The sequence below is a fragment of the Impatiens glandulifera genome, chromosome 5 (genome assembly GCF_907164915.1).
Source record: "Impatiens glandulifera chromosome 5, dImpGla2.1, whole genome shotgun sequence".
Classification (NCBI taxonomy): Eukaryota; Viridiplantae; Streptophyta; class Magnoliopsida; order Ericales; family Balsaminaceae; genus Impatiens; species Impatiens glandulifera.
The window spans coordinates 39,726,268-39,751,220 of NC_061866.1; the positions used below are offsets into that span (position 1 = coordinate 39,726,268).

A 24,953-nucleotide genomic window follows, 5' to 3' on the forward strand; every position below is an offset into this window, starting at 1 on the left:
GTCAAATACCAATCACTTTCAATTGGCAAAAGTTTTCTCGTTATTGCCTTAATTGGCAACGACGATTGATAGATAACCAATCGCTATAAGCCTATAGTGATTGGTGTAATAACCAATAGGTATAGGCCTATAGAGATTTGTTTATTAACCAATCGCCACTTATTGAAGAAAAAAAAATTTAAAAAGTTTTTCGCCATTTGTTTCTACAACGATGAAGGGGGAGTATTCCCTCACCTCGTAATCTGCAGTTTTTCTTAGTATGCGATATCTTGGCGTCTCAAGATCTGGGGTTTTGTAAATCCAAAGCTGCAAGAGGAAGATTACAAATGTGTGAAAAAGAAACAATGATGGGTTTGATTCAGAAATGAATTACATGTCTAACAACATCCAAGAAACCTTCTACAGAGAAATACTCATTGTCCTGTATTGAATCCTAGTAGTCTTATAGAAGAAGAAATGATAATGAGGTTTGATTTGAATGAAGGAGGAGACTTACGACATGGATGCAACACTTCTGGGTGTTTTGATTTATACCCATAACTGATGTACCTGTAAAAAATCAAATCTGCTTTCCATGGAAGTAGAATGAACTTCATTACTATAGTCCATCTTGTGGTTATTTCATAAGGACCTGTCTATATATACAAGAACAAACTATTCATCAACGATCTCAAGGCCACCACCTAATACACAAACCAGAAAAAAAATATCACAGCAATATATAATCAAGTTCCTTGAGGATACAATCACATCTTCATGGTACAAACATTAGTTCTTGCTTGATAAAGATCAGGTATGATGAAAGAAAGTAAACAGAAAAACAAAGCATTATTGAAGAGGATAGAATGCATGATCATATTGAAATACAATTTACTTTCTTAATAAATAAAGAAATGTAACTAACCATGTAAACTAGAAGGATCAAGTGATGCATCAGGCTTCAAATTCCAAAACATAAGAGCATCACCCATTTTTGGCTTAACAGATAATCCTTCTTTTCCACATTTTGATAGCTCATTCCACCCAGGCACAACACTGTAATTTCCTTTTGCATTAGGGAAAACGGTCTCACCTCCTTCTTCAACATCAGATGTGTTATAATAGAAAAATGGCATCTATTTGAGAAGTGAACAAATCACGAAAGGCATTTCGGAAACAAAAATGTGTAGATTACTTACAGGTACATTAGAAGTGTTGCCACCCGCTGACCCCCATTCTTTGTATTGAACTGATCAAGAAAGTAGTCAAAATGTGGCTCATATTTCTGACCCACTTCATAATGAAGGACTTGAAGACTTTCAACATTTTCCCTAATTCATTTAGGGAGAAGTAGATGCTAGAGATGTACCAAAAAAGACATTCAAATAATAGACATTTTCCTAGGGACAAACAAGGTTTAAGTACTGAAGGCATCTAATTCAGCAAAGAATTATTTGCATTAACCATGTATGTATAGGTATGAATGTATAATCTGCAATCCTTTGCTCAATCTTATGTATTATCTTATCAACTCCTCTAGACAAAAATGTACCAGAACTTGTACGAACCCTCCATGCACAATATCTCATCATCTTTAAGCATAAGTAAACTAAAAAGGACCAAAGGAAGAAACGAAGCTTCATGGAATATGCACTATAAAATCATCTAGAAGATCAATCTACAGTTTTAAGAGAGGTCTCCTGCTATCTCTGCTCTTGCCTGTCTCATTGTCAACAACAACTGATATCTCTGCTCTTGCCTGTCTCATTGTCAACAACAACTGACTTTACCAAACAGGGCTTTGCAAGATTGATTAGATGTTCATATTCTTTCTTGGACTGTAGAAGAAAAATATCGATGGGTGACTTATCCAATCGCTACTAACACTTTAAAAAAGCGGTCAAACATGGCGCCTCTTTTTCACGGGTTTTAATTAGGTTTATGGCGATTGGTTTTAACCAATCGTCGTTATGTAAAGATAATAGCGATTGGTCTAAAGGTCAATCGCTATTATCCATGTAGTAGCGATTGAATTTAAACCTAATCGCTATTACATTGATAATAGCGATTGAGCTTTAGACCAATCGTTATGTTTACTCGCTACAGATCCTAATTTTACTAGTGTACACCCGTCATTCCAGAACCTTCTAGCACAATCAAATGACCTTACGATCCGAGGAGAGACTTCCAGAGTCGACACAATGTCTTATATGGCGGACCCGATGGCTACTGATGATGTTAAACATGAACAGGATGTGAGACAACTAGCGTTGGCATTGGAGCAGATTCAATTGAGGGATATGGAAAAAACGCAAATGCTTAGTGAAATCAAAGCGGAGAGGGTACAAATGACGCAAAGATTGGAGAAATTTGAACAATAAATTGAATTCTTCATGAGGCGGAATCAACCCCACCTCCTCACCCCAGCTACTTAGTACATTAAAGTTCTTGAATAATTGTCAGTGTTTTGGTTCTACTGATAACATGTTTTTGGATAAATGGGTACGTTTTGATTTTAGTTTAGAATTTTGGAATTATAATTATCACTTTCTTTATAAATGTTATTGTATATGTATTGGTTAGCCTTATTTGAGAAATTAATTGAAGTTTTCGCATATGACTCTTCTAAAAAATGGAAAAAATGTAAGTGTTAGGAAGGGGTAATTGCGAAAGTTTTCCAATAAACCTTCGGTTTTCACTCTTCCCAAAAAAACCTGGAAGGGTTAATTGCGAAGGTTTTACAATAAACATTTGGTTTTGACTCTCCCCGAAAAATCTAAAACAAATTCTAACTGTTGGGAATGGGTAATTGCGAAGGTTTTCCAATAAACATTCGGTTTTGAATCTTCCCAAAAAAACAAAAATAATTCTAAGAGTTGGGAAGAGTTAATTGCAAACGTTTTCTAAAAAACCATCGGTTTTGACTATTCCAAAAAAAATCTAGAAGGGTTAATTGCGAAGGTTTTACAATTGAACATTCAGTTACGACTCTTCCAAAAATAAAAAATAAAAAAATAATTCTAAGAGTTGGGAATGGTTAATTGCGAAGGTTTTTCAATAAACCATCAATTTTGACTATTCCCCAAAAACCTGGGAGGGTTAATTGCGAAGGTTTTACAATAAATCTTCGGTTTTGGCTCTTCCAAAAAAAAACCAAAAATAATTATAAGTGTTGAGAAAGATTAATTACGAATGTTTCTAATAAACATTCGGTTTTGACTCTTCTTAAAAAAACCTAGAAGGGTTAATTGCGAAGGTTTTACAATAAACCTTCAGTTTTAACTCTTTCCAAAAAACAAAAATAAATCTAAGTGTTGGAAAAGGTTAATTGCGAAGGTTTTCCAATAAACTTTCGGTTTTGACTCTTCCCAAAAAACCTGGAAGGGTTAATTGCGATGGTTTTACAATAAACCTTCGATTTTGATTCTTCAAAAAAAATCAAAAATAATTCTAAGTGTTGGGAAGGGTTAATTGCGAAGGTTTTCCAATAAACTTTCAGTTTTGACTCTTCCCAAAAAAACCTAGAAGGGTTAATTGCGAAGGTTTTACAATAAACCTTCGGTTTTGACTCTTCAAAAAAAAATTCTAAGTGTTGGTAAGGGTTAATTGCGAAGGTTTTCCAATAAACATTCGGTTTTGACTCTTCCCAAAAAAACCTGGAAGGGTTAATTGCGAAGGTTTTATAATTAACCTTCGATTTTGACTCTTCCTAAAAAAACAAAAAATAATTCTAAGTATTTGGAAGGGTTAATTGCGAAGGTTTCCAATAAACCTTCGGTTTTGACTCTTCCCAAAAACATTCTGTTTAAGGTCAGGACCGAGAGATATTTGAAAATCTCTCAGTTTTGAATGTATGTACCGAAAGTTAATTAATTTGTTTTCTATTTTTCTATTTTGTTTGTCTAAACTCTTGAGCACATCAAGTGTGTTTTAGTTTTTAAAAATTAAGATTGTGTTTAATGTTATAAATGTATATGATTGTGTTTGATAATATAAAGAAGTGTAGATATATGTTTATGTTTAATGATCATATGAATGTGTGTAATGTTTGATCATATAGATTTTGTAATATTTTAAGGATATCAAATGTGTTAAATTAATGTTGTTTAAGGTTATTAGAAGGTGAAAAACCAATTAATTTAATAATTTATCAAGTGATAATACCGAAAGACATATATTAACTTTCGGTAATACTCATCAAAACCAAAAGTTGTTTAGAAAGATTTTGGTATTACCACTATATAATTTGTTAATTTAGTTGGCATTTCACTCTCTAATCTAGCCTTAACTAATAAAGTGTGTGTTATTTTTTAAGAATTAAGATTGTGTTTAATGTTGAAATGTATATGATTGTGTTTGATTATATAAAGTAGTGTATATGTAATGTTTGTGTTTGATGATCATATGAATGTGTGTAAGATTTGATCATATGTATTGTGTAATGTTTTAAGGATATATCAAATGTGTTAAGTTAATGTTCTTCAAGGTTATTAGAAAGTGAAAAACCAATTAATTTAACAATTTATCAAGTGGTAATACCGAAAGATTTAAGTATATCTTTTGGTAATAATTATCAAAACCGAGAGATATACACAAATCTCGCGGTTTTATCTATTTAAAATTAATTGTACATCTGTCAAAACCGAGATATTTAGACACATCTCTCAGAATCTAAAATGATCAAAACTGAGAGATATGTCTAAATCTCTTAGAATCTAAAATGATCAAAACCGAGAGATATGTCTAAATATCTTGGAATTATCAATTGATCAAAACTGAAACTTTTCATATAAATTTTGATAATGACCTTTTTAAATAAAAAAACCTTCTTCTTCTTTTCTTCTTTCCACCCGATTTCTTTCCCTTTCTCTCTCCCCGCTTCCTTCCGCCCGCGCCACCGCCTACATACGAAGACGACGCCCATCCGAAGACGACGCCGCTTGTACTACAAACGGATTGAAGACGCCGCCAAGACGCTTGAAGATCTTCCTCCGTCACTTGAAGAAATTCCATGCCGCCGCTTGAAGAACTGCCATGTCGCCGCGCCCCCGCTTGAAGATCTTCCACCGCCGCCGCTTACAGAACTGCCATGCCGCCGCACCTCCTCCGCCCTCAGCCTTAATTTCAAGGTCAGATTATTTTTTTAATTAAATTTTGGTTAGATGTTATATATTTAGGTTAATTAATGTTAGATTAATTAGATTAGGTTTATTAATGTTAGATTATGTTATATGTTATATATTTAGGTTGATATGGTTGAATTAATGTTAGATTAGGTTTATTAATGTTAGATTACGTATTTATTTAGGTTGAATTTTTTGGATTCATGTGAGATTAAGTTTATTAATGTTAGATTAAATATATATTTAGGTTGAATTTGTTGGATTAATGTTAGATTATGTTTATTAATATTAGATTATGTATATATTATTTGATTAAGTATATATTTATGTTGATTTTGTTGCATTAATGTTAGATTAAGTTTATTATTGTTTGATTAAGCATATATTTATGTTGATTTTGTTAGATTCATATTGGATTAGGTTTATTATTGTTTGATTAGGTATATATTTATGTTGATTTTGTTGGATTAATGTTAGATTAGGTTTATTATTGTTTGATTAAGTATATATTTATGTTGATTTTGTTGGATTCATGTTAGATTAATGTATATTTGGTTTGATTGATGTTTGATTAGGTTTGATTAATGTTAAAAATTGGTTTATATTGAGTTTGATTTATGTTATGTTTTGATTAGATTTATGGATATTTGGTTATATTTATGGATATTATGTTTGATTTATGGTTAATATGTTATATATTGAGTTTGATTTATGTTATATTTGGTTAGAATTTTGTAAGATAAATGTAAGCCTAATTAATTTAGATAATGTTAAATACATAATAATATGGGTTGTTTTCCATTTTATTAGAAAGATGGAAGTAGCCGATAAAACCTGGATGACCTTACGTCGAGTTCAGATTACGAGGAAGGGGTTGACAAATTCCTCGAGTTTGTAGTGAGTCGTACAAGACGACAAATAGTAAAATGTCATTGCGTGAAATGCTTAAACACGACGTCTATTACCATAGACGATGTGAAGACTAACCTCATCATTTATGGAATAAATATTCATTATGAATTCTGGTATTTTCATGGAGAAAGAGGCTTACTACTAACGTGGTTAATAATGATGAGATGATGCCGATGACTTGGATGATGATGATGATGGTCAATCGAAGGATGTTGTGCTAGAATTCAATATTCCTAAAACAGAGATGAATAATACAGTCAATGAATAGGTCAATGAAGAATGATATATGCACGATTTTATAAATGATATGTTCTCCAATGTTAATGATGGTCCGAACAATCATGAATCAGTCAAAGATGCAAAGAGATTTTATAAATTGCTTGATGATTCTAAACGACCATTGTATGAAGGTGCTCGAATAACGAAATCATCAGCACTACTAAAACTACTTCACATAAAGAATGTCAGTCAATGGACAAATGCTTCGTTCAATATGTTGTTGCGTCTACTTAATGATGACATATTACCGATGGACGCTCAGTTGCCAAACTCTTACGAATGTAAAAAATTCATTACATATACCGGGCTTAAGTATGAGAAGATAGACGCATGTAAAAATAATTGTATGCTATTTTGGAAGGACGACAAAAATGAAGAGTCTTGTAGAGTTTGCGGCATTTCTAGATGGAAAGTCGACCAAACAAGTGGGGCAGTTCGAAAGAAGAAAAATGGGAAATTCATGCCAACTAAGGTGTTAAAATATTTCCTTCTAATACCAAGACTATAAAGACTATACATGTCTTCAAAAACTTCTTCAATGATGAGATGTCATAAGGAAGGAAGAGTTGATAGTGATACGTTGAGACATCTGATTAATTCATTAAATTGGAAAACATTTTTTTGAAAATTATAAAAATTTGTAAATGGGAAAAAGTCATGAGTTTCAACCATTTACAAATGGGAAAAAATCATGCAGTGTATGCCCGGTTACTCTCGTTCCTTATAATGTGTCACTCAATACTTGCATGGATTCTAGAAATTTCATTCTATCTATGTTAATTCTAGGTCCAAAGAATCTGGGAAATGTAATTAACATATTTCTCCATCCATTGATCGACGAGTTGAGTAAACTATGGCAAACTAGTATGAAAACATTTAATGCTCACACCTCGCAATACTTTAACATGCGAGCGACATTTCTATGGACCATTAACGACTTTCCAGCTTACGCGAATTTGTCAGGCTAGAGTACGAAAGAGAAATTTGTTTATCCTTGTTATAACAACGACATTATATCTCTTTGATTAGTTAATGATTCCAAACAATGCTACATGGGTCACAGACGCTTCCTTCCACCAAAGCACAAATACAGAAGGGATAAAGAGTCATTTGACAGTCTAATAGATTATAGAGAACCCACTAAATTGTTAACGGGACAAGAAAGTTACGAGCAAACACGAGACCTATAAGACATAGTTCTTACTATGGATTAGAGCAAGAAAACCAAGATATATCATGAAATACGGGGAAACAATTGGAACAAACTTAGCATTTTATTCCGTTTTCCTTATTGGAAAGCACTATTATTAAGACATAATTTGGATGTGATGCATATTGAGAAAAATATTTGTGATAGCGTGTTGGGAACAATAATGAATGTGAAAGAGAAGACTAAGGATGATCTTAAATCCCGTAAAGACTTACAACTCATAGGCATAAAACAATGGTTACATCTTATAGATGATGAAGAAGTGATTCATTATCCAGAAGCGCTTTTCACTTTGACCTCTGATCATAAAAACGCCTTTGTAATTTCTTGAAAGATCTTAAGTTGCCTGATGGTTTTTTCTCAAATATTGGAGGTTGTGTAAATTTGGAAGAAAAAAAGATTACGGGATTAAAGAGTCATGATTGTCATATTTTATTGTCATATTTTATTCCTTTAGTAACCCATGGATTACTTACAGATAATGTGTATAATGCTATATTAAATTGTCCTAATTTTTTCGGTTGTTGTGCTCTAAAGAGTTAATTGCATCGAACCTCGAACAATTGTACATAGATATCATAACGACACTTTGCAAATTAGAAATATTTTTTCCACCGTCAATCTTCGACATCATGATGCATCTCCCGGTTCACTTGTCATTTGAGGCTTTGCTTGGGGGACCTGTCCAGTATCGATGAATGTATCCGATAAAACATTATATGGGTACAATGAAAAGTTATTTGCAGAATAAAACCACCCTAAGCCTCAATAAGTGAAAGCTATTGTAAATGAGAGTATTAGTTTATGTGTGCCATGTATATGGAGGAAGAAGACCTAAAACATGCACAAACTTAAATCTCAGGCATTTCAATATGTTCATCGTTGGAAGAGTTATCCAATGGAAAAATATACAACTTGGATTATAGCAATCGAGTGACAGTCATTCATACATTTTGAAAAATTGTCCCGAATTAGAACCTATTTACATGTAAGATTCAATATGTTGTTGTTATAGTAAGTATTATTAATTAGTATTAAAGAATATGTTATTTAATATTCGATCTATTTATAGTGATTATATGCAGTATTTCAATAAGAATGAGTCTCGTGGAGAAACGTATGTCACCTATTTTAAGCATAAAGTGAGTATATTCAAAACCATATCTAATAACTTTATTTTTATTTTAACAACTAAATTTCGGGAATGTATATATATAGGTCACTCAATTAGCAAAAAATAACGACATATCAAGAGACCTCAAGATCTTAGGTGAAAGTCCAACTATGTACTCATGTATGTATGTTTGGTGTAAAGTAAACGGATACAAATTCTGTACAGAAAAACATGACGAAGGTTTGACCACTCAAAATAGCGGAGTGGTTGTTGAAGGGTACAACAAGTCAGATACTACGTCATGCTAAAAAGTTTTAACGGATATAATCCAAGTACAATACTTTCCTCACAAACGAGTTGTCTTATTCAAGTGTAAGTGGTTTGATACACATCTAGGGGAACTAGGAGTGAAAGTGGATAAATATGGATTCGTAAGTATAAATGTAAACCGGATTTTGAAAACACAAAATTAGGACCCGTATATATTGGTGAGTCAAGAAAAACAAGTAATCTACGCCCCTGATATGTCATCATGACCCGGTTGGAAGATTGTGACCAAAATAAATCTATGGTTTACGAATATATAGTTCAGATTAATTAGTTAGATTTATGTTTTTACTTTTTATTTATTCTTATTACTACTTTATTTCAGTTATTCTCCAATTTATTAATGGCATGCATTAAGGATGTTTGAAGGTCCGAAAACTGTTTGGAAGAGTATGAGGAAAACATCGAACAAACTGTCTAAGTCATACTAGAACCTACTTGCACAGGAAGATCTCCTAAGGATCCGATGAGAGTCATCTAGAGACGCACCATTAGTCGTGGACCCATTAGTTACTGCTGCCCCAACACGTGATACACATTATGAGGATGAGGCTGCTGAGGCTAAAGAGTTTATTGAGAGTATGTTTGCCTTGATGGGGGATGACAAGGAGGATCACAATGAGAATCATGAGCACCATTCCACTATCGACCCATCATCGACAGGTAACATTTTTACACTTATTTATTGTTTGTATTAATTTATATCTAATTTTGAATTTGATAATTTTGAAGAATCTTACGCCCGCAAGAGACATGGAAAGAACAAGAATATCGCTCTATCTAGGAGGCCACCGAGGACGAAGATTGCTATAATTTTTATAGAGGTAGATGGGAGGCCCAGTGAAGGTGATGAAAAACACGTGTGGTCTAGACATTTGGGGTCGGCGATGCGGGACCCCTCAGCCATCTCACACCGTCTTCTGAAGTGAAAGACATTAAGTGTTGACCAATTGGATTCACTTTGGCTTGCTATGACGGAGATAATTATTTAATTATACATTAATCATTCAATACTTTTTTATAATATTTGAATGATTTGTTTTTTAGGATCCGTTCGAGAGTACTAATTGTTATATTGATCAATTTCGAGCGACCGGATTGACACATGTCAGACACATATGGTATAGGTGGCGCTCTAATTTGAACACGGATTATATCCGGATTTATGAAGGAGACGAGGCGACAATACTCGTCAATCCCCCACGAGACTACGATCGAGATGATTGAGAGTTCATGTGCCGGAACCATTACTTCACGGATAAATTTAAGGTACGGTTTCATAATTCAAATAAAATCTAATATCAATTATTCTAACTTCATTTTTTATTTTAAATGCATAGAAACAGTCGTACCAATGTTGTTTACAAAAATAAACTGAAATTCTCACATTATACTGGAAGTAGACCGTTTTCACAAGTAAAGGAAGAGTTGGTATGTACATTATTTCTAATAACTTAATATATAAATCCCAAAAACCTACGAAAGAAACCCCAACCTGATCCCGAATGAACGAGCGCAAGAGAAAATTGTAGGTTAATTGAATTTAAATATATTACATATAGCTAGCTTATTTATTATATAAATGAAAATTTATTTTAAATGTGCAGGCATAGATGGATGAAGTAAGAAGCAACGAACTAGATATATCTGACTTCGACTTGACGTAGAGAGTGTTCGGACGCCAAATGTATTGGACGATGATCGGTATGGGATCCAGCGTCCGACCTACACACTTTTGAGAGGATCGTCAATGTGGAAACCATTCTCAACGATCCAATGATCATTTGTTCGAGGAAAATGAGAAACTAAAAGAAGATGTGAGAACTATGGTAATGTCAATGGAAGAATTGGAAAGGTGGGATGTAGAAAGAGCTGAAACGATTAGTGAAATGAAAATGAGGGAGAGTCGAAGGGAGAGTGAAATTGTGGCGGAAAAGATAGAAATGAGAAAAAGAATGGAGAAAAAATGGAAATGTTAATGAGACATTATCAACCCCCTCTCCCCCTTAACTAATTCTAGTTAGTAGTACGTTTTGATTGAGTACGTTTTGATTAGTATTACATTTTGTTTCAACTGATAACAAGTTTATGAATGATTGAGTACGTTTTGATTCGACTGATAACAGGTTTTGGATGATTTGATTGGTTTTGAATTTTGGATTACAATGGTCATTTGATTTATGAATGTTATTGTATATATATATTGGTTTGGCTGAACAAGTTTTAGTTTTGGCTGTGCACAAAACGATCGGACTATTTTGTACCTTTTATAGGGGTAAAACGAAAGTTATATGGAAAATCTCGGTTTTTCCATTTCAAGAAAAATCGATAGTTATATAGAAAACTCTCGGTTTTTTCCTTTCAAGAAAAACCAAGAGTTATTTGGAAAGCTTTCGGTTTTTCCCTTTCAAGAAAACCGAGAGTTATTTGGAAAGCTTTCGGTTTTCTTGAAAGGATAAAACCGAGAATTTTTTATATAACTCTTGGGTTTATTTGAAAGGGAAAAACTGAGAGTTATTTGGAAAGATTTTGGTTTTTATTGAAAGGTCAAAACCGAGAGTTTTCCATATAACCCTCAGGTTTTTTTGAAAGGGAAAAATAGAGAGTTATTTAAATAACTCTCGGTTTTTCTTGAAGGAGAAAAACTGAAAGTTTTCTATATAACTCTTGTTTTTTCTATTAAGAGAAAAAACGAAAGTTTCCTATATAACTCTCGGTTTTTCTCTCTAGTATCTAAACTGATAAATTTATGAAATTTCTCGGTAACACCCAATTATATTTACCGAGAGTGGCAATACCGACGAATCGCGGGAGTTACTCAAATTTTCAGTATTAGGTCTATACCGAGAGATATAGGGTCATTACCGAGAGATTATACTTTCGGTTTTTATCCCTTCTTCACCCGTGCATGATGGTAACTGAAATTCCAACACTTAAACAGATGAAAGTATTTTTGCTTGAAGAAGTTGAAGGGCGTTATTCTTTACCCAGACCCATTTATTGTATTCTACAGAAAATGTTATCAAAGCATTATGTCAACTTCTTGATGGAGCTAATGATCTTCATGCAAGCCTAACATATCAAAAAAAAGAATGATAATAAAACATGTTTCTTCTCATTCTTTAAAAATATTTTTGTATATATGATTGGGTTGATTTGACAAGACAGATGCTATCAAATATACCTAAAACATATTAACTTAAAAAAAAAACAATTTAATACAGTTACTATATGAACGTTACACAAAATTAAAAATTAAATATATTTATCATAAAATAAAAAATATATTTTTAAATATAACATTCATTGAAAATAGCAAATGTTAATAATTAAATTTAATTACAAAAAATTAACTAGAATCAACATAAGTATAATCTTTAAGTTAGACTAAAGTGGAAGCGATAGAGTGAGATTCAAAACTGTCTTTAATCACATTTGCATTTACAATTTTTTTTATAATTTAATAATAAAATTCAAATTTGATAATAATAATAATAATAATAAATATTAATTGATTTAGACTTAATTAATAAAAAAAATCACTCTTTTCAATCTCTTTAATTTTCTTGAATAATTCAAGTTCATCATCGGTAGGATCTTTCCATAAGTTAAATTATTTTCCTTTTAGCCAATCATTTGTGCACACTAATGTCTACACCATTTTAGTACTCAAATTGCTCCTAAAAGGATCCACTATCCTTTTACTCAAACTAAAAGCGGACTCACTAGCAACCGTTAAGGATGAAATTGTAAAAATATTCTTGACAATAATTGAAAGGGTAAGGTACCTAGTTTTACTTTCTTTCCACCACTCCAAGAGATTGAAAGTTTGGTTGGATCTTTTTTCAATCTCATCGACAAGGTATTTATCCACTCCATTGGTTATCTCTTGATGTTGTTCTTCTTCATTTCGTGCTTTCACATCATCGAACAATTCAACATAAAGACTACCACCAACAACATTACCATCAATACTATCCCACTCTATTTGCATACTTTGACTCTCAACATTTGAATTAACATGTATCCCTTTGTATTTTGTCCCCTAAAGTTACCAAATCTTGTTTGAACTTATTAACAAACTCTTGAACCTTTATACCACTTAGGGATGGGAAAAATTACCAATATTATAGGTATATCGAAAATATCGTACTTTAATATATAAAAAATATCACTTACTTTTGCATTGTCGAGGGGTGACTAGTATTTGGAGCCTTTTGTGGAGTATTATTGTGATTCATTGGGTGATGTACGAGTCTTTAGGTAGTTACTGTAAAGTTTGGATTGATGCAGCTAATATGACAAACCTACATATTTAGGTTACCATCCCAATTATTTTTTGGTGGACTATCTAGTTGAAGAAAATCTTCGTAGTTTCATAATCACATTTGTTCTATACGTATCATTCATAATACTATTATTATGATGTTTTCTAAGATTCGTTCATGAAACCAGTAGAGTTTGTCGGAAAATTAATCGTTTTTTTTAATGATTTACGAGCTCGATAACTTTTTAAGTATTGTTTTTTCTTATTTTTTTATTTTTTTATTTGTTATTTCCATGTCATGCTTTGTCATAGTGCTCAAACGATTTTTTTTAATATATATGGACATTTTTCAAAAAAAATTGATATTTTTGTATACCAAAAAAGATAAGATATAGTACCGATATAAAAATTATTGGTACGATAAAGGTACGAGATTTTCAAAATTTTGGTATATCGAGATATACCGAAATACCAAAATAATATTTATAAATTAAAAATATATATTATATACTACATATAATAAAATAAATAGATTTGATATTAATTTAATTAAAGAATCATAATTTGTAAAAAAAATCAAATCAAAATATAATTATATTATAATATAATTCACTATATGCAATATCTAAACATTCTATTTTATAAGATATATAACTAGTTTTATTTTACTATAAAGTGTTTGATTTTTTTTTCAAAAAAAATCTAATGAAGTATAATATATTGTCAAGTTCATCTCAAATACAAAATACGACTTGTAAGAGAGAGTGAGAACAACTTCAACACCAAAAGTTCCTATAACCCCTAAATAGAGTAAGAGTATATTTTGAGAACACTGTGAAAAAAAGACAAGAGAGTTGATTGATGGAAGAATACAACTAATCGGTGTATGCAAGTACTGTCAAGTTGAGATTCCAATCGTTTCTGGAAGTACCTGTGGGTTGAAAAAACACTTATTAAAAAAGTATAAGTTGAGTCCACTCTATGAAACAAGTATATGTGATAAAAGATAAACTATATTGACGAACGAGACGATGGGGAAAGAAAGTTCTTTGATTTCACATACTTTTAACTAGAAAATATGTGAAATAAAATTGACCGAGTATGTGATTCTCGATGAAGTGCCATTTAAAGTTATCGAATGAAAGGGATTTGTGAGCTTTTTACATGAAGCACAACCGATGTACATGATTCCTGGTAAAAAAAGTTGCAGATATGGTTTTGATTTATTCTTAATTGAGAAGGTAAGATTCAAAGTGTGATTAATAACTAAAGGGTAATTATCACAACTCATACTTGGACGTCCATTTAAAACATAAATTACATGGTCATTACCGCTCATTTTCTAGATAATGGTTGGATATTACACACAAAAAAAATAATAAACTTAACAAAAATAACTAGTCATGTTGGAGAAGATTTTGGCAAGAAGATTTTGGCAAGAAGATTTTGGCAAGATGGTTAACATTTGTTTGAGAGAGTGGGAGATACAAAATAACTAGTAATTACTTTTTATATCCTCACTCTCTCAAACAAATTTCAACCATCTTGCTAATTTCTTACGCAGCATAACTAGTTATTAATTTTTGTTAAGTTTAATATTTTTTTTGTGTAATATCTAATCACTATCTAGAAAATGAGTTGTAATTACTACATAATTTATGTTTTGAATGGACATACAAGTATCAGTTGTGATACTTACCCTTTAGTCATTAATCATACATTGAATCTTAACTTTCTCAACTAAGAATAAATTAAAAATCATACCTGCAACTTTTTTAGACTAGGAATCTTGAACCTCAGTGCTTCATGTAATAACTCACAAATCCATTTCTTCAACAACTTTAAATGACACTTCATCTATGATCACATGCTTGGTCAATTTTATTTCACACTTTTTTGGTAAAAGTATGTGGAACCAAAGCACTTTCTTTCCACATCGTCTCGTTCATCAATATAGTTTAACTTTGATCACATCTACTTGTTTCATAGAGTGGACTCAACTTACACCTTTTTAATAAGTGGTTTTTAACCGACTGGTACTTCTAGAAACGGCTAGAATCTTAACTTGACAGTACTTACATACCACGATTAGTTGTATTCTTCCATCAACTAACTCAATTGTTTTCTTTTAACAGTGTTCCAAAATATACTCTTACTCTATTTAGGAGTTATAAGTTTGGTTTTGAAATTTTCTTACTCTCTTAGTCATATTTTATATTTGAGATGAACTTAACAACATATTATACCCCACTAAGTCTATTTTATAATAAAATTCAAACACTTTATATTGAATTAAAATTAGTTTTATATCTTGTAAAATAGAATATCTAGAGATTGCATATATTGAATTATATTACAATATAACTATATTTTCATTTGATTTTCAAATATTATAATTAAATTAATATCAAATTTATTTATTTTATTATAAGTAGTATATAATATATATTTTTTAATTTATAAATATTATTTCGTTATTACAGTATATCTCGATATACTAAAATTTTAAAAACTCATACATTACCGTACCAATAATTTCGGTATCGGTACCATACCTTACCTTTTTTCGGTATACCAAAAATTGATATTTTCGATATACCTATAATATCGTTAATTTTTCTCATCCTTAGTTGTGATATTTACCCTTTGATCATTAATCACACTTTGAATTTTAGCTTTCTCAATTAAAAATATATCAAAAGCAATACCTACAACTTTTTTTCGACCAAAAATCTTGAACCTCGTTTGTGCTTCATGTAATAACTCACAAACACATCTCCTTTAACAAATTTAAATGAAACTTCATCATGGATCATATACTCGGTCAATTTTATTTCACACATTTTATAGTAAAAGTATGTGGAACCAAAGCACTTTCTTAACCCATTGTCTCGTTCGTCAATATAGTTTTACTTTTATCACATCTACTTGTTTCATAAAACGGACTCAACTTACCCTTTTTTAATAAGTGTTTTTTAACCAACTGGTACTCTAGAAACATCTGGAATCTCAACTTGATAGTACTTGCATACCCCAATTGGTTGTATTCTTTCATCAATGAACTCTCTTATCTTCTTTTCATAGAGTTTTCAAAATATATTCTTACTCTAGGAGTTATATGAAGTTTTGGTTTTGAAGTTGTTCTTTCTCTCTTACGGATCATATTTTGTATTTGAGATGAACTTCACAAAATATTAGACTCAATAGGTCTATTTTAAAAAAAAAAAACTCAAACACTTTATAGTGAAATAAAATTAGTTTCATATATTATAAAATAAAATGTCTAGAGATTGCATATATTACATTATATTAAAATATAATTATATTTTGATTTGATTTTCAAAAATTATAATTTTATAATTAAAATAATATGAAATTTATTTATTTTCTTATAAATAGTGTATAATATATATTTTTTAATTTATAAATTTTAAAAATCTCATAACTTTACTGTACGAATAATTTCAATATCGGTATTATACATTATATTTTTTCAGTATACAAAAAAAATAATATTTTCGATATATTATGGTACGATATTTTCTATATATCTATAATATCGGTAATTTTCCATATCCATATTGTTAATGAAGATTTATACATTATGTTTGTATATAAAGTATTGTTAGGGCATTTCTTTTCCGAATTAGAATATATATATTCTTCTAGATCTCGGTAATCTCTCTTGCGACTTTCTTTGGACAGATATGCTTTATCTAGGGGTGTTCAATATTTGGTATGAACTGAAAATCCGACTGAATTTGAATTCAATGAATTCGAATTTCATTTTTGGTATTCAAATTGAACATTAGTAAAAAATCGACCTTTACCGAAGATTTTATAAAACTCTCCTAAATACTCCCGAGAGGAACAAATCTTTCGGTATTAAAAATAGATTCTGAGAGGGGTGTAAAACCTTCGGTTTTACTAATTAGTACCGAAAGTTCTTTGTAGAACTTTCAGTTTTTACCTTCCCAAAAAACCAAAAATAATACTAAGTGTTGGATGTGGGTTAATTGCGAAGGTTTTTAAAAAAAACCTTCGGTTTTGCAATTCCTGAGATTTTTAATTGCGAAGGTTATTCAAAGAACTTTTGGTTTTACCTTTTCTGAAATTCTTTATTGCGAAGGTTTTCCAATAAACCTTCGGTTGTGACCCACCCCAAAAGAATTAAAAATAATTCTAAGTTTGGTGATGGTTATTTCCGAAGGTTTTTCAATAAACCTTCGGTTTTGACTAATATCAAAACCAAAAGTAATATGAAAACCTTCGGTATCTATCTGTATAAATACAAACCCTAACCCTTCCTTTTTTCATTCGGCTCTCTCCTTTCTCTCTCTTTCGCGCTGCAGCCGCCTCCTCCGTCGCCGCTTCTCTTCTTCATCTTCTCGCATTCAGGTTAGATTGATTTGTTTTTTTTGTTGTTTATTATTAGATTAAGATTTCTTATCATGTAGTTTATATTATCTAGATTTAGGCTAGTTTATATTATTTGATTGGTAGTTTGATTTAGATTTGTTATTGTTTAGATTAGATTTATGTTAGTTTGTTAAATATATATATATATATATGATTTTGTTAGATTTGTTATTGTGTTTGATTTAAGTTATATTAGATTTAGGTTACGGTTATTTTGTTTGATTAATATATATATATGAAATGCATTTAGGATGGGTGAGTCATGGATGAGTATTTGGCATACACCAGAGAAACTGTCTCGGTATTACCAGAATTTGCTAGCACAAACAGAAACTGCGGCACGTGAGGAAGAGGTGAGAAATATGACGCTGGAAATGGAGCAAATCCGATTGAGGGATGCGGAAAGAGGCCAATTGCTGAGTGAAATTAAAGCGGACAGGGCTGAAATGACACAGAAATTGGAGAATCTCGAACAGCAACTTGAATTGTTGAGGAGTCGATAGAATCAACCACCCCCTCCTCCCCCCATCTAATAATTTCTAGATTATATCGTTTGATTAATTATGTGTTTTCTTTTCCGTACGAACGATGACATTTATATGTCTTTTGTTTTCATAATTATGAATTATTATTATTATCTTTGGTTTGGTTTTTAATATGTTGTTCATGAATTATTTTCTTTTGGTTTGTTTTTCGCCTTTTTCTTAAAACAACATTGCCAAAACCGAAGGTTTTCAACTAAACCTTTGGTTTTACCCTAGTTTAAAAAAATTCAAGTGTCAAAACCGAAGGTTTATTTGAAAACCTTCGATTTTGACACTTGTTTAAAAAAACAGAAAAAATTCTAAGTGTTGAGAAGGGTCAAAACCGAAGGTTTATTTGAAATCCTTCGGTTTTGACCCTTGTTTAAAAAAATTGGAAAAATTTCTAAGTGTTGGGAAGTGTAAAAACCGAAGGTTTTCAAATTAACCTTCGGTTTTGACCCTTGTTTAAAAAAATCGGAAAAATTTCTAAGTGTTGAGAAGTGTAAAAACCGAAGGTTTATTTGAAAACTTTTGGTTTTGACCCTTCTTTAAAAAAATCAAAAAATTCTAAGTGTTCGGAAGTGTAAAAACCGAAGGTTTTCAAATAAACCTTTGGTTTTGACTCTTGTTTAAAAAATTCGGAAAAATTTCTAAGTGTTGGGAAGTGTAAAAACCGAAGGTTTATTTGATAACCTTCGGTTTGACCCTTGTTTAAAAAAATCAAAAAAAATGTAAGTGTTGGGAAGTGTAAAAACCGAAGGTTTTCAAATAAACCTCCGGTTTTGATCCATGTTTAAAAAAATCAAAAAAAAATTCTAAGTGTTGGGAAGTGTAAAAATTGAAGGTTTCAAATAAACCTTCGGTTTTGACCCTTGTTTAAAATAATCGGAAAATTTTTTAAGTGTTGGGAAGTGTAAAAACCGAAGGTTTATTTGATAACCTTCGGTTTTGACCCTTGTTTAAAAAAATCAAAAAAAATTCTAAGTGTTGGGAAGTGTAAACACCGAAGGTTTTCAAATAAATCTTCGGTTTTGTTACTTATTTAAAAAAATCTAAAAAAATTCTAAGTGTTGGGAAGTGTAAAAACTGAAGGTTTTCAAATAAACCTTCGGTTTTGACCTTTGTTTAAAAAATCAGAAAGAATTCTAAGTGTTGGGGTAGTGTCAAAACCGAATGTTTATTTAACCTTTGGTTTTGACCCTTTTTAATAAAATCGGAAAAAATTCTATGTTATGGGGTAGTGTAAAACTGAAAGTTTTCAAATAAATCTTCGGTTTTGACACTTGTTTAAAAAAATCATAAATAATTATAAATGTTGGGAAGTGTAAAAACCGAAGGTTTATTTGAAAACATTCGGTTTTGACCCTTGTTTAAGAAATTCAGAAAAAATTCTAAGTGTTGGGGTAGTGTCAAAACCGAAGGTTTTCAAATAAACCTTCGGTTTTGACCCTTCCCAAAAACATTCGGTTTAAGGTCAGGACCGAGAGGTTTATTCAAAACATTCGCAAATACTATTAAAACCGAAAGTTATACTATTAACTTTCGGGTTTATCACTTCCTAATTTGTTAAATTATTTTGTTTTTAAACTACTAATCTAGACTAGTAACTAATATAATCAATTGTGTGTTGTATTTTAAAAATTAATATTGTGTTTAATGTTAAAATGTTTATGATTGTGTTTGATTATATAGAGAAGTGTATATGAATGTTTATGTTTGATTATCTTATGAATGTGTGTAATGTTTGATCATATGGATTGTGCAATATTTTAAGGATATCAAATTAGTTAAATTAATGTTGTTCAAGGTCATTAGAAGGTGATAAACCAATTAATTTAACAATTTATGAATTGTTAATTCCGAAAGTTATATAATTAACTTTCAGAAATAACTATCAAAACCGAAAGTTAATGATATAACTTTCGGTTTTACCCTTCCCCTAAATACATACTGGTTAAGGTCAAGACCGAGAGTTTTATCTAAAACTTTCGGTTTTGATAGTTATTTCCGAAAGTTAATGATATAACTTTCGGAATTACCAGAATTTGCTAGCACAAACAGAAACTGCGACACGTGAGGAAGATGTGAGAAATATGACGCTGGAAATGGAGCAAATCCGATTGATGGATGCAGAAAGAGCCAATTGCTGAATGAAATTAAAGCGGACAGGGCTGAAATGACAGAGAAATTGGAGAATCTCAAACAGCAATTTGAATTGTTGAGGAGTCGACAGAAACAACCACCCCCTCCTCCCCCATCTAATAATTTCTAGATTATATCGTTTGATTAATTATGTGTTTTCTTTTCCGTACGTACGATGACATTTTGATGTCTTTTGTTTTCATAATTATGAATTATTATTATTATCTTTGGTTTGGTTTTTAATATGTTGTTAATAAATTATTTTCTTTTGGTTTGCTTTTCGTCTTTTTTTTAAAACAGCATTGCCAAAACCGAAGGTTTTCAACTAAACCTTCGGTTTTGACCCTGGTTTAAAAAAGTCCAGGTGTCAAAACCGAAGGTTTATTTGAAAACCTTCGGTTTTGACACTTGTTTAAACAAATAGAAAAAATTCTAAGTGTTGGGAAGGGTCAAAACCGAAAATTTATTTGAAATCCTTCGGTTTTGACCATTGTTTAAAAAAATCGGAAAAATTTCTAAGTGTTGGGAAGTGTAAAAACCGAAGGTTTTGAAATAAACTTTCGGTTTTGACCCTTGTTCAAAAAAAATCAGAAAAATTTCTATGTGTTGAGAAGTATAAAAACCGAAGGTTTATTTGAAAACCTTCGGTTTTGACCCTTGTTTAAAAAAATCAAAAAAATTCTAAGTGTTGGGAAGTGTAAAAACCGAAGGTTTTCAAATAAACCTTCAGTTTTGACTCTTGTTTAAAAAAATCGGAAAATTTTCTAAGTGTTGGGAAGTGTAAAAACCGAATGTTTATTTGATAATCTTCGGTTTTGACCATTGTTTAAAAAAATCAAAAAAAATTCCAAGTGTTAGGAAGTGTAAAAACCGAAGGTTTTTAAATAAACCTCCGATTTTGTTCCTTGTTTAAAAAAATAAAAAAAAATTCTAAGTGTTGGGAAGTGTAAAAACCGAAGGTTTTCAAATAAACCTTCAGTTCATACATTTGTTTAAAAAAATCGAAAAATTTCTAAGTGTTGGGAAGTGTCAAAACCTAAGGTTTATTTGATAACCTTCGGTTTTGACCCTTGTTTAAAAAAATAAAAAAAAATTCTAAGTGTTGGGAAGTATAAAAACCAAAGGTTTTCAAATAAACCTTCGGTTTTGTTCCTTGTTTAAAAAAATCAAAAACAATTCTAAGTGTTGGGAAGTGTAAAAACCGAAGGTTATCGAATAAACCTTCGGTTTTGACCCTTGTTTAAAAAAATCGGAAAAATTTTTAAGTTGGGAAGTGTAAAAACCGAAGGTTTATTTGATAACCTTCGGTTTTGACCCTTGTTTAAAAAAATAAAAAAAATTTTAAGTGTTGGGAAGTGTAAAAACCGAAGGTTTTCAAATAAACCTTCGGTTTTGTTCCTTGTTTAAAAAAAATCAAAAAAAAATTATAAGTGTTGGGAAGTATAAAAACTGAAGGTTTTCAAATAAACCTTCGGTTTTGACCTTTGTTTAAAAAAATCAGAAAAAATTCTAAGTGTTGGGGTAGTGTCAAAAACTGAAGGTTTATTTGATAACCTTCGGTTTTGACCCTTGTTTAATAAAATCGGAAAAACATCTATGTTATGGGGTAGTGTAAAACTGAGAGTTTTCAAATAAACCTTCGGTTTTGACACTTGTTTAAAAAAATCAGAAATAATTCTAAGTGTTGGGAAGTGTAAAAACCGAAGGTTTATTTGAAAACCTTATGTTTTGACCATTGTTTAAAAAATTCGGAAAAAATTCTAAGTGTTGGGGTAGTGTCAAAACCGAAGGTTTTCAAATAAACCTTCGGTTTTGACCCTTCCCAAAAACATTCTATTTAAGGTCAGGACCGAGAGATTTATTCAAAACTTTCGCAAATATTATCAAAACCGAAAGTTATACTATTAACTTTCGGGTTTACCACTTCCTAATTTGTTAAATTATTTTGTTTTTAACCTACTAATCTAGACTCCTAACTAATAAAATCAATTTTGTGTTGTATTTTAAAAATTAATATTGTGTTTAATGTTAAAATGTTTATGATTGTGTTTGATTATATAGAGAAGTGTATATGAATGTTTATGTTTGATTGTCTTATGAATGTGTGTAATGTTTGATCATATGGATTGTGCAATATTTTAAGGATATCAAATGTGTTAAATTAATGTTGTTCAAAGTCTTTAGAAGGTGATAAACCAATTAATTTAACAATTTGTGAATTTTTAATTCCGAAAGTTATATAATTAGCTTTTGGAAATAACTATCAAAACCGAAAGTTTTATATAAAATTTTCCGAAATGACCCTTATCAAAACCGAAAGTTTTACATAAAACTTTTGGAAATGACCCTTATCAAAACCGAAAGTTTTATATAAAACTTTCAGAATTGACACTTATCAAAACCGAAAGTTTTATATAAAACTTTCGGAAATGACCTATTAAAATAAAAAACCCCAATCTTTTTTGTCTTCTTCTTTCCCCGATTTCTTTCTTCTCTCTTCCGTTTTCTCTTCCGCCGCCGCCCCATTTCTTCCAAAGACGCCGCCCTTCCGAAAATAAAAAAAAACGTTTTTGTAAATTCTTGAAAGATCTCAAGTTGCCTGATGGTTTTTGCTCAAATATCGGCGGTTGTGTAAATTTGGAAGAAAAAAAGATTTCGGGATTAAAGAGTCATGATTGTCACATTTTGTTGGAATATCTTAATCATTTAGCTACCCGTGGATTATTTCCAGATAATGTGTATGATGCGTTAGTAAATTTGTCTCGGTTCTTTCGGTTGTTGTGCTTCAAAGAGTTGATTCAATAGGACCTCGAACAATTGTGCATGGATATTACATTTACACTTTGCAAATTTGAAATGATTTTTCCGCCGTCAATCTTCGACATCATGATACATCTCCCGATTCACTTGTCATTTGAGTTTTGCTTGGGGGACCTGTTCAGTATCGATGGATGTATCCGTTTGAACATTACATGTGTACAATGAAAATATATTTGCGGAATAATAACCACCCCGAAGCCTCTATAAGCGAGAGCTATCTTGTAAATGAGAGTATTAGTTTATGTGTTAGGTATATGGAGGAAGAAGAAAAAGAAAATGCACAAGCTGAAATCGCGAGCATTTCAATATTTGCATCGTTGGAAGACCTATCTAACGGAAAAATATACAACTTGGATTATATCGATCGAGTGACAGCTCATTCTTACATTTTGAAAAATTGCCCCGAAGTAGAACCTTTTTACATGTAAGATTCTATGTTGTTGTTACTAATTAGCATTAAAGAGTATGCTATTTAATATTCGATCTATTTGTAGAGATTATATGCAATATTGCAATAACAACGAGTCCCATGGAGAAACGTTTGCAGCCTATTTCAAGCATCGAGTGAGTAAATTATAAACAATATATCCTAACTCTTTTTATTCATTTTAACAACTTCATTTCGGGTATATATATAGGTCGCCCAATTAGCAGAATTTAACGACATATCAAGAGACCTCAAGATCTTAGGAGAAGGTCCAAGTATGTACTCGTTTATGTATGTTTGGTGTAAAGTAAACGGATACAAATTCTGTACAGAAAAACACAACGAAGGTTTGACCACTCAAAATACTGGGGTGGTTGTTGAGGGTACAACGGGTTTGAAACTATGTCATTCTACGGAGTTTTAACGGATATAATCGAAGTGCAATACTTTTCTCACAAACGAGTTGTTTTATTCAAGTGTAAGTGATTTGATACACACTCGGGAGAACTAGGAGTGAAAGTGGATAAATATGGCTTCGTAAGTGTAAATGTGAACCGAATTTTGAAAACCCAAAGTCAAGACCCGTATATATTGGCGAGTCAAGCGAAACAAGTATTCTACGCCCCTGATATGTCAGCCCGACCCGGTTGGAAGATTGTGACAAAAATAAAACCGCGGTTTACAAACATATAGTTCAGATTAATTAATTAGGTAGATTTATGTTTTTCACTTCATATTCGTTCTTATTACTACTTATTTCAATTATTCCCTCATTTATTAATGGTATGCATTAAGAATGTCTAAAGGTAGTGAAGAACCTTGGTGGAGTATGAGGAAAACACCCAGCAAATTGTTAAAGCCATACCAGAACTTACTTGCCCAATTAGAGAACTTAAGGCTCCGAGGATCGTCTTCTAGAGACGAACCACCTATTGCTGTGGTCCCGATAGCTACTGCTCCCCCAACAGACGAGGATGTTGAGGCTACTGAGGCCGAAGTGTTTATAGAGAGTACGTTTACTGATATGGTGGATGACGATGAGGCTGAAGACAAGGGTCTCGAGGCGCCTAACGAGGAGGATGACGAGGAGGAGCACGGTTCCACTCCCGACCCATCATTGATAGGTAACTTGTTTACAAATTAGTTATTGTTTGAATTGATTCACATATCTAATTATGAATTTGATAATTTTGAAGAATCTTCTGCCAGCAAGAGACGGGAGAAGAACAAGAATATTGCCCTGTCTAAGAGGGTAGCGGGGACAAGGATTCCTCTTACTTTTAGAGAGGTAGATGGGAGGCCAGGCGGTGCTGACGTGGGAAGAACACGGTGGTCTAGACATGTGGGGTCGATTATCTAGGACCCCGTAGCCGTCTCACACCGTCTTCTAAAGTGGAAGGCATTAAGTGC

The 24,953-nt window shown here is 31.6% G+C and overlaps 1 pseudogene; it reads right to left on the reverse strand.

Annotated features, from left to right (window-relative positions):
* Positions 1-654: 654 nt before the first annotated feature.
* Positions 655-9,421, reverse strand: LOC124939326 (annotated as a pseudogene).
* Between the last annotated feature and the right edge of the window lie 15,532 nt (positions 9,422-24,953).